This window comes from Phalangium opilio, unplaced genomic scaffold (assembly GCF_054372755.1).
Source record: "Phalangium opilio isolate 3A_F unplaced genomic scaffold, DU_Popi_V2 ptg000060l_1, whole genome shotgun sequence".
NCBI lineage: Eukaryota > Metazoa > Arthropoda > Arachnida > Opiliones > Phalangiidae > Phalangium > Phalangium opilio.
In genome coordinates, this window is record NW_028324177.1 from 4,099,164 (window position 1) to 4,108,665 (window position 9,502).

Sequence of the window (9,502 nt, forward strand, 5' to 3'; positions counted from 1 at the left end):
TTTAGTTGTTTTAATTTCTTTAGTCACAGATACAGCCGATGATCCTGATCCCACAGTTCCCACTAAGCCTTGGCTCACTGGGCCGACTCTGTAACCGCGCACTTACGGCAAAACAAGTTTGATCACATTTTGAGGATTTCCCCGGCTTCAAATTGCAAATTGTTGACTTATCTTTCTTCTTTAAATCGCTGTTTACTCGCGATTGAATATAATAATTATATTGGGTTGATTTATGAGAAGACTTCACAACATCGACACCCGCCATTTTACTTTACCCAGAATACCTTGCGGCGCGAGATTTTAAGGCAAAACTTTTAAGGTTCTGCTCTTATTTACAATACAGTTCCAAAGATGGCACTACGTTAGTTACAAATTCTATGACGTTTCAAGGTCCCACTGTATTCTAAATTACGGAAGCTAGCGTCTCTAACTCCTTTCGTTATTTACCCCTGCCAATGCTTATTTTTATTGAGATAAGATTATTTATAAAAATAATATTGAACTTTTTTCTTAAGATTTGTGATGAATATTAATTGATTACTCTTATTAGTTATTAAAATTAAGAGTTAATTAAATAAAATATCATTAACATTTATAGGCAAATTTAAACTTGAAATGATAATTATTCTTTGTCTGAACTTGTTACTGAAATGTGAAAAGAACCTTAGAAAGTGCTTTTGCTTGGTAAAATTTATTTTTTGGATTATTTGAGTAATCAAACTTTAATAGAAATATTTTATTGCGAATGCCAATACTTAAAATTAAACATCAAATTATCATTTTTGTTTGTCCAAAACTGTAACGTGCTTATCTAATCCCAACACCCAAATTCCCAAATTAAATGTACAGGTATAGTTAACCCCAAAAATGTGTCTAAGTAACTTAAAATATAAACACTTACATAGATGGTAATATCATAAACTTGCTTAGTTACAGAAGTTACCCTGATATACTCTCTAGAGACTACGGTATAAACTTCGTTTGGTTTACTAATCAAATATCTCTTACGTTAAAAATGTGTTTAGTTATTATTAGATTTTAGACTTTTCGACGAGTAGAATTAACTTAAAATATAAACAGTGTTTAGTTATTGTTAGATTTAAGACTTTTCGACGATTAGTATCCCTAAAATAATTTTGTAAACTTTCTAATGCTAAAAACGCGACATACTTTACTGCCAATCTACCATTCGCGAATTTCCCGCCAAGAGTTTATAATTCAGAGGCGCTGCGTATTAGTTTACCTCACGCATACGCGCGCTACCATGGAAACGGCCCACCCCTAACTTAACGAGAGGCGAGAGTAACGCGCCCGCCGCTCTAGTAACGAGAGTCACGTGGTCCCCCTCCTCTCTCTCTCTTTCTCTCTGGCAAAAAAAAAAATAGCTAGCCCGTCAAGGGAAGAGTGAGATACTGTTGGTGAAAATCGCTACTAGGTACTAAGCCTCAATAGCTCAGTCTGTAAGGCGTTGTACTCTGGTGCCTGTGTGGATACAGACGTGGCGGGTTCAAATCCCGGTCGTGCCAAAAAATTAATTCTTCAATGGTGAGAAATTAACGGGACATCGTATAGATGTCGCTAAAGTTCGTATTTCTAGCGGGAAGTTTGAAATAAAGTAACTTTATTTATGATGGATTCTCCCAGGTCACATGAAAAATAGGGGGCAGAAAGGGGGGGAGATGACGCCCAGCCGTAGGAGGTAATTGCAATGCTTCCGCAGTCTATAGACAGCGAAAGCAAAAAGAGACCCCCCCACAGAAATAGATACTGTCGAATGTGCTCAAACTCGGTAACCGTAAGGTAGCGTGCGGAAATCATCAATTAACCTAACCTTATCCACCACAGTTCTATAAACCTTGGACTGGTCGACACTTATAACAGTGTGATCAGCCTTTCGGCGTATTTGCTTGGGGATTGGTACTTGGATTGGTTCCGCCGGCGGTTCGTAAATGCCTATAAGCCCCATTAACCGATCCATGTTAACCAAATCTTCGGTGGTATGGTTAAGTCGGAACCCCTTAACCTTCATCTCGACGGCTGTCGATCCGGTATCAGGGTTCACAACTCGGTATGCGTAGTTCTTACCTCCACCACTCGCATATTCTTCGATGTAGGCCTGGGGTCCGTACTTTTCAGGGCCGGATTAAGAAGATTTGCGCCCGGGGGCAGTGGCTCGATGGGCGCCCCCTCCCTTGGCCCCATAATTTATAAAAACCAGCTAGAAATTTTAACAATTTTGTTTTTATTAGAAATATAGGGAGTTAACAGTTCTGACCCTGAAACGTCACACCCTTCTATCTCTTAATGGAGTTTCATCCCCCCTAACGGTTGGAAACAGTATTCTACGCGCAAAAATGCCAACCAGAGGGCAGCTGCGTGACGTCAGACTATCTCTTCCCCCTAGCCAGCTGTTAGCTCCCTATTGTAATTTTGTTAAGTGAAAAGTATCCCTATGCTTGGCTGATACTCACTCATACGCTCAATTTTAGTTGAATAAGTGACTAATAAATTTAAAAATAGTAAGCAAAAAGTGACTAAATAAGGGCAAATTAAGCTATAAAATAAGGGCACTTTAAATGAAATGTTTTCAGACATGATCGATTTTCATAATTATTTTCAGTAGTTAGAGATATTTTAATGGTCGGTGCCGTAATTATGCCCAATCTATGGGCTTAGATATTTCCAGTCAAAGGAAAGGTCCAATCATAAAATTTCTACGGCGAAGTTGAATTAAACCATTTTGGAGCACCGCTCAGAATGCAAAGTAATTGATGTCGTTTTAAATCAAAACTAAAACATTCATTTGAATTGGATTGATTATAAATATTAAGTTAGATATTGGATGAGCGAGCGAAGCGAGCTCCACAATTTTTTGGGTTTGATCAACTGTAATCTCGCTGTTTTTGCATTTAAACCGTCATACAGTCAAATATATTACGTTTAACCTTGTGGTCGAGAAGATAAATAACACCGAAAGACTCAAAAATCCAAAAAAATTGACAAATAGTAACTAATTTTTGGAATAGTGACTTTTAGTAACCGAATTTGAAAAAAGTGACTTAGTATCAGCCCTGCCTATGTCTTTGAATAGGCTTTTCTAGATTTAGACTCGGAAAATCTATTTATCGTCTCCTCCCAACTACTTTGGTGTAATAAATTGGTCTCGATAGCTAATATACCTATTTAAAAACGAAAAACAGTCCCGTAATCATTCAAAACTAACGTCATGTTTTTGAGTTTTTCGAAAATTTAATAAAACAATCGTTCAGATTTGGGTATCACCAGACTTCTTGGGCGCCCCTATTTTGCTGGCGCCCGGGGGCAGGTGCCCCCTCTGCCCCCCCTTAATCCGGCCCTGCGCGCCTCGTGAATCTGCGTTCGCGAGCTAAATAAAAGAGTGCAACAGCGCGTGCGCTGTTGTTTGGGGTATAAAAATACACCCTTTTCCCATTAAAACACCCTTCGTGCGTTAAACATTTACTAAGGGTATGATAATACACCTTCGAATTTTTAAAGGGTTTTTATTAACAACTCAGGAGGTGCTAAAACACACCTAAAGGAGTTTTTTTGACCAAAATACCTTTTTAGGTACAGATTCACACCCCCAAAATACCCTCTTTTTTATACAGTGTACTCTTACGCCGGTGTTAGTGGACAAATAAGCCCCACCCTTTTCATGTACGTCATTGCTCTGCGCTTTCCTATTGGATCCCGTGGGGATAGGTCATACAGACGCAATTGACATATTCCGAATAGAGAATAAAAACCTCGAGAAAAGTAAACAGAAAATGGAGGCTGCCAGCGGTGCTGAAACGGTTCGCGAATGGTTTTTAATTGCCATTAACAAGTTAGTTAAAGGTTTTGAACCTAACTTAATGGATTTTGAATACGTGTCTCTACGTGAAAATCGTTCGTTCTATAATTATTTCTAAATCGAATCAAGTGTACTATAGTGACGATTTCGTGAGTTCCAAAACCAAACCAAGGCTTAACGAAAAGGTAAATGAGATAGATGGTGGAAAACATTCAGTAAACATTCAGTAAGATAAAATATTAAGTCCCGCCTTGGTTCCCAGCCTCCGCCCACTCATGAGGGGGGATTGTCGACTATCACGCGCGCACCGGACGCCTTTTTAGGCCTTCTTATAGTAAATTCCTTCTTGGTTCATATATATAAAGGGGAGCAAAAATAATTTTTTTTATATAAAAATGGAGAGTTCCGGGAAAATTTAAATATTTTGAAAACTTCTCAACATTTTGAACTAAAATCTTCCAAACCTTAGTTTCTTAATCGTATCTAGTGGTGTACCAAATTTGGAAAAAATCGATTGACCCATGGTGACATCACTGGTCGAAATCGCATGGAATGCCCCGGCATATTCACCCTTCTTTCTCGTTCATGGTCGGGAAGCCACATTACCCATCGACATTGTGCTCGAAAACGAACTAGAAGGGAGTCAAATCTAGGAGGGAAAAAACTTGGTACACTTCCGCGAAATCGTTGCACAGCGTGAAGAAAATGGCAAGCAATAAAGCAAAGACCTATACGATAGCGGACGGACGGATCGACGATATCATACAAATGACCTAGTCTACGTTAAGACGCCTACTCGGAAGGTAGGCCGGTCCGAGAAACTACTACATCAGTACCATGGACCTTTCAGGGTCCTTCGCCAAATTCCACCCGTGAATTACGAAATTGAAAATCGGCTGGGAAAAAAGGATGTTATTCACGTTTCTCGAATGAAACCGTGTATCAGCCGTATTGATGCCGACACGGAAAATATTGCTGATACCGACGACGGAGGAACAGCTTTGGAACTGGACACAGATAATGCTAGAACGCCTGTAAACACGGACGAACACAAAACCGAACATTGAACCGTAATAACGCCACCACTGAAATCGGTCCGGTTCGCGGACCGGGGTGATGTCCGAACAATCACCGAAGAACCTCCATGGCCGTCCGAAACAGTTATCCCACCGCCACCAACCAACCTATGCCGGGGTACTCGCACAAGGAAGCCAGTCGAGCGTTAAGAGGCCGGTTTTTAATAAGAACAAACAAGCTAGGACTATCCGACGAAGTGATCAAGGACTTCCTATATATCTGATGGAGTTGCCAGGGGCGTTCAAATGAAAACGTCCAAGTATTCGAAAAGACATTAATGTTAAATCGGGACGCTTTTTCTTAGCGGGAGGGATGCGTTTCGATTATTCTATTATTACCATTACGTCATGTACATTACACATTAACTCATGTTAGTAATTTCACGTAAATAAATTTCGCCGCTTGGTTTAACGCGCTTATCCGTACGCCGTAACCCGTACTCTAAACCCCGCTTAAAAGCCCAAATACGTATAATCTCCTCCGCTAGGGGAAGGGGGCACATCTCTCTATCGGAGAGTAACAACGAACCCCTCGCGGGTATAAAAGGTAGCCCCGACCCATAGAGAGACAGAATTTGGTGATCTCGCTTCTCGATCAGACCTTTGAACCAAGTCCTCTCGAACCTTTGGCGACAAGGCCTTTAGTCTTACCCAAATTTAGTAGGAGGTCAGAGTACGTGTTAACGACGAGGAGACGAGACAAAGTTCGCGGCTTAAAGTAAAGAGACCGTCCCGTTTCTTAACAATAGTGAAACATCCAAGAAATACTTACGAATGATTTTAAAATTAAATGCTATTTTTGAGATGTTTTTAAATTTCAAATTAGCACCTCCGACCTAGACAATTTTTCGAGGTGGGTGTCGCTACATTCTGAGATGACAATTTTAAACGCCTCTTTGCGTGTGTGATTGGGTGAATGGTATGTGTCGCCCCTATAAAAATTAATACCGTAATGTTGCATCTTGCAAATGTTTTAATTTGATTTTAATGGTGATTGTTCTCAAAAAATTGATAAACTGGTTCGGACAAAAATTGCCGAATGCATTAAAAACAAACAGTTAGATAAAAGGATGTACTTTAGATTTGTAGCAAGTAACCTTAAACCGCCACATGTTTATGGTTTGCCTAAAGTCCATAAAGAATGGGGTCCATTAAGGTTAATTGTCTCCAGTATTGATGGCCCCACTTAATTTTAGCTAAAAATCTCGTACCAATAATCTCTCCACTAATAAATAATACTGAACGAAGTCTAAAAACTCTTATGATTTCGTTGAGAAAGTTAAAAAGATCAAAGTAAATAATTCTGATTCTCTCCTTAGCCTAGATGTAATAAACTTATACACTAGAGTATCTATTTAAGGCGTTCTAGATGTTTTAAGATGTAAATTAGTAAAAGACCCCGCCTTAATAAATAGAACAGATTTAACCATTGATTCAAGCGTAGAACTTAGCCGAATTTGTATAGAAAATACATATTTTAGCTTTAAAGATCAATTTTTTGTACATACAAAAGGTTTAGCTATGGGTAATCCACTTTCGAGTGTCTTAGCTAATTTATATATGGAATTCATTGAAGAAAAACTATTTAGTCACAAAAGAATGGCAAGAAATATTAAATTTTGGGTAAGGTTCGTCGAAGACATTTTCGTCATATTAAAAAATGTGAGAAATAATACAAATTTGTTATTAGATTTAGTGAATAGTTTAGATAACTCTATTAAATTTACGATTGAATTAGAAAATAATGGCAGTTTACCCTTTTTAGACATAATGACCAAAAGATTAGATAACAACAATAGTTTAAAATGTACCCTTTTTCAAAAACCCACTCACTGTAAAAAATTTCTAGATTACAATTCCTGCCACAGCCAAAATGTAAAGTTAGGTATAGTAAAAAGCTTAAAACACCGTATAGAAAATATCTCCGACGAGCCTGAGACTGATAAAGCCATCGTTAAAGATCAGTTAATTAATAGTAATTACCCAAATGGTTTAATTGATTCAATTTTTAAAAGTAACATTGTTAATAACGATTAAAATAGACCTAAAGACTCAACCATGCTTAGCGCTCCCTTACATTAGGGGAATTAGTGAAAAATTAGGTAGATTATTAAAAACTAAATTCAACGTTAAATTATTCAATGTAGGTGGACAAAATTTAGACAGTCACTTAGTTAAAAATAGGCCTAAAAGAGATATTAACCTATTGGATAATCGCTGCGTAGTTTACCAAGTTAAGTGTGAAACATGCGGCGAAACGTATGTTGGTGAAACACAACAAACGTTAAAAAATAGGTTCTCAGGGCATAAGCAATGTATTAAAAATTACAATAAAGAAAGTGGCATAGCGGTTCATGTTTGGAAGGCTAAAGGTCACGTAATTGATTTTAAACATCCAAAAATTCTGTATCGGGAAAAACACTGGCGAAAAAGAAAATTTATTGAAGGTATATTTATTAAAAAATCAGGAAAATTAAATTTAAATCAAGGTTGTGCTGAAGCAAAATATTGGGGAGTCATAGACGACAAACATTTTATTCAAGAGAGGGCGTGATAAGATTTTTAAATCCGAGGTCACAAGTTTCCGTTACGAGAATCTACTATTTTTCATCCTCTTTGCGCTGCTCAATTTCAACTTGAAATGGTTGAGTAGCGGTGAATTTTCCAAAATCATTAGTGACTGCTACGTCAGAGCTTTCGTCAAATACGGTAGAACCAATTGTTGAACTCCGTCCAGCAGCGACGCTTAGAGCACAAGCACGACCATGTACGGCGCCTTTACCTTGACCTCTAACATGACCTTTTTCAGTCCCTCTACGTCGACCTCTAACATGACCACGTCCAGCCCCTCTACCTCGAACAGAAACACGTGCAAAACCAACAACCTTACCGGCGATAGCTAGATCCCCAGTTCCATCCTCAACATCCCGACGGACGTCAGCTGCATCCCCAAAAATCTGATCGACGTTTGCTCCAAAAACTTGACCTTGAACAAGTCCACCATTTTCGTGAGCTACGTTGTCTGCTTTACGTCCTCTGTTTGAAAAATCTGGCAAAAGATAAGCAACTCGGACCAAAAAGTTTGAAATTGAGTAGCGTCAGAAGTTTATGATTTCTTATCCTGGGAAGTATTGGACTCTAACCATATCCAGAACCATCTCTGTTAGCCAACTTCTAATTAGGTCCGATCACCGCGCCACCTACGGCGCTTCTCTTATTTTTGTGCTGTCAGGCTGATTTGCGCGCCAGCAGCGGGAAAGTAACGAAACTTTAAGGTGTGTCCTGTGATTTGAGGTAACGAATCAGAAACGGTGGCAAGAACAGCTTTTTTAATAAAGTTTGCTAGAAATTCCGGTCAAACTAGTGTGGGGTCCTAGGTTCACGGATTTTAATGGATTTTCATAGAGTTCTAGCCAGACGGCTTTTTAACGATTGGAGCTGATGAAGTTTTGAACACGCCCCACAGTTTGAGTGCCACAGCCTCTCGGCGTGGGATTTTTTTTCAGTAGATTTGATCGTTTTCCTAATGGGGAGGAAACTTTCGACCCTCTTTTGCGATTGCCATAGGCAATTTTGACTAGCAGGGATGGTTTCTATATAAAGCCTTAGTGTCCAATACTTCCCAGGATAAGAAGGCATTAACTTCTGGTAGCGTCCATCAGCAAGCCTAGCCTCTGCGTCCCTTAAGTTCTTTTAATTGAGAACATATTTAGGCTTTCTATTTCTGGTTATTTGTCTTCCTGCCATAGCTGCGTTATAATCTATTCCTTTTGCGTTCTCCACCCATCGAAGTATATCTATTAAAATTAGAATTTCGATATGACGGATCAACTGTTCTTATTTCTAGAGTGGCCTTAACATCAAACTATTAGTGGGAATTACCCAAAAAAATCCAAATGTTAGCGTGCGATATATTGATTCTTTTTTTAAGCCAGTTATTGAACGACTCCACGTCGTTGTTCGTCTTCCTAGAATTACCATGACCGCAAAAGTTTTCTGGCCCGACTCGTTCAAGCCATTGTGTCCGTAAGTAGTTCATCAGGATCATAAGTTGGTATAATTCAGGTTCCTTTTCTAGAATTTGTGTCATTTCGTGGCGCACAAGCTTCGCACCTTCTGGAATATCATTCAAGGGTAGCAAAGGAATTGCCATGAGCTTCCTTATGGCAAGCTTGGTTACTTCATGACTACGATATTTATCGACCAGACCGAGATTTTGAGTTTTTCCCCATATGGCCTATACATAAATTTTGAAAATCATTACCCATGAAATATTACCTAAATAAACTATCTAAATTTGATGCGAATACAATACCTGCGTGAAATGATAGAAACATCCTCTTGTTTGAATGGGAAGAGTGAAAACATTCCGAGCCGCATTCATGAGAGCCGTTTCGAAATCTGTAATTACTAAATTTGGTCGAAGGCTTGGGAAACGATCACGTAATGTATGGAAAATTTTTTCGTAAGAATTTTGAGCACAGTCACTCATTAGAACGTAAACAAAGGGAAACACCTGAAATATTAAAATTAACATGAAAAATTTAATCCCAATTGGAAAATATATTTTGAATTACATGATCGAAATTGACTAAATGAATAGTCAAGAGCT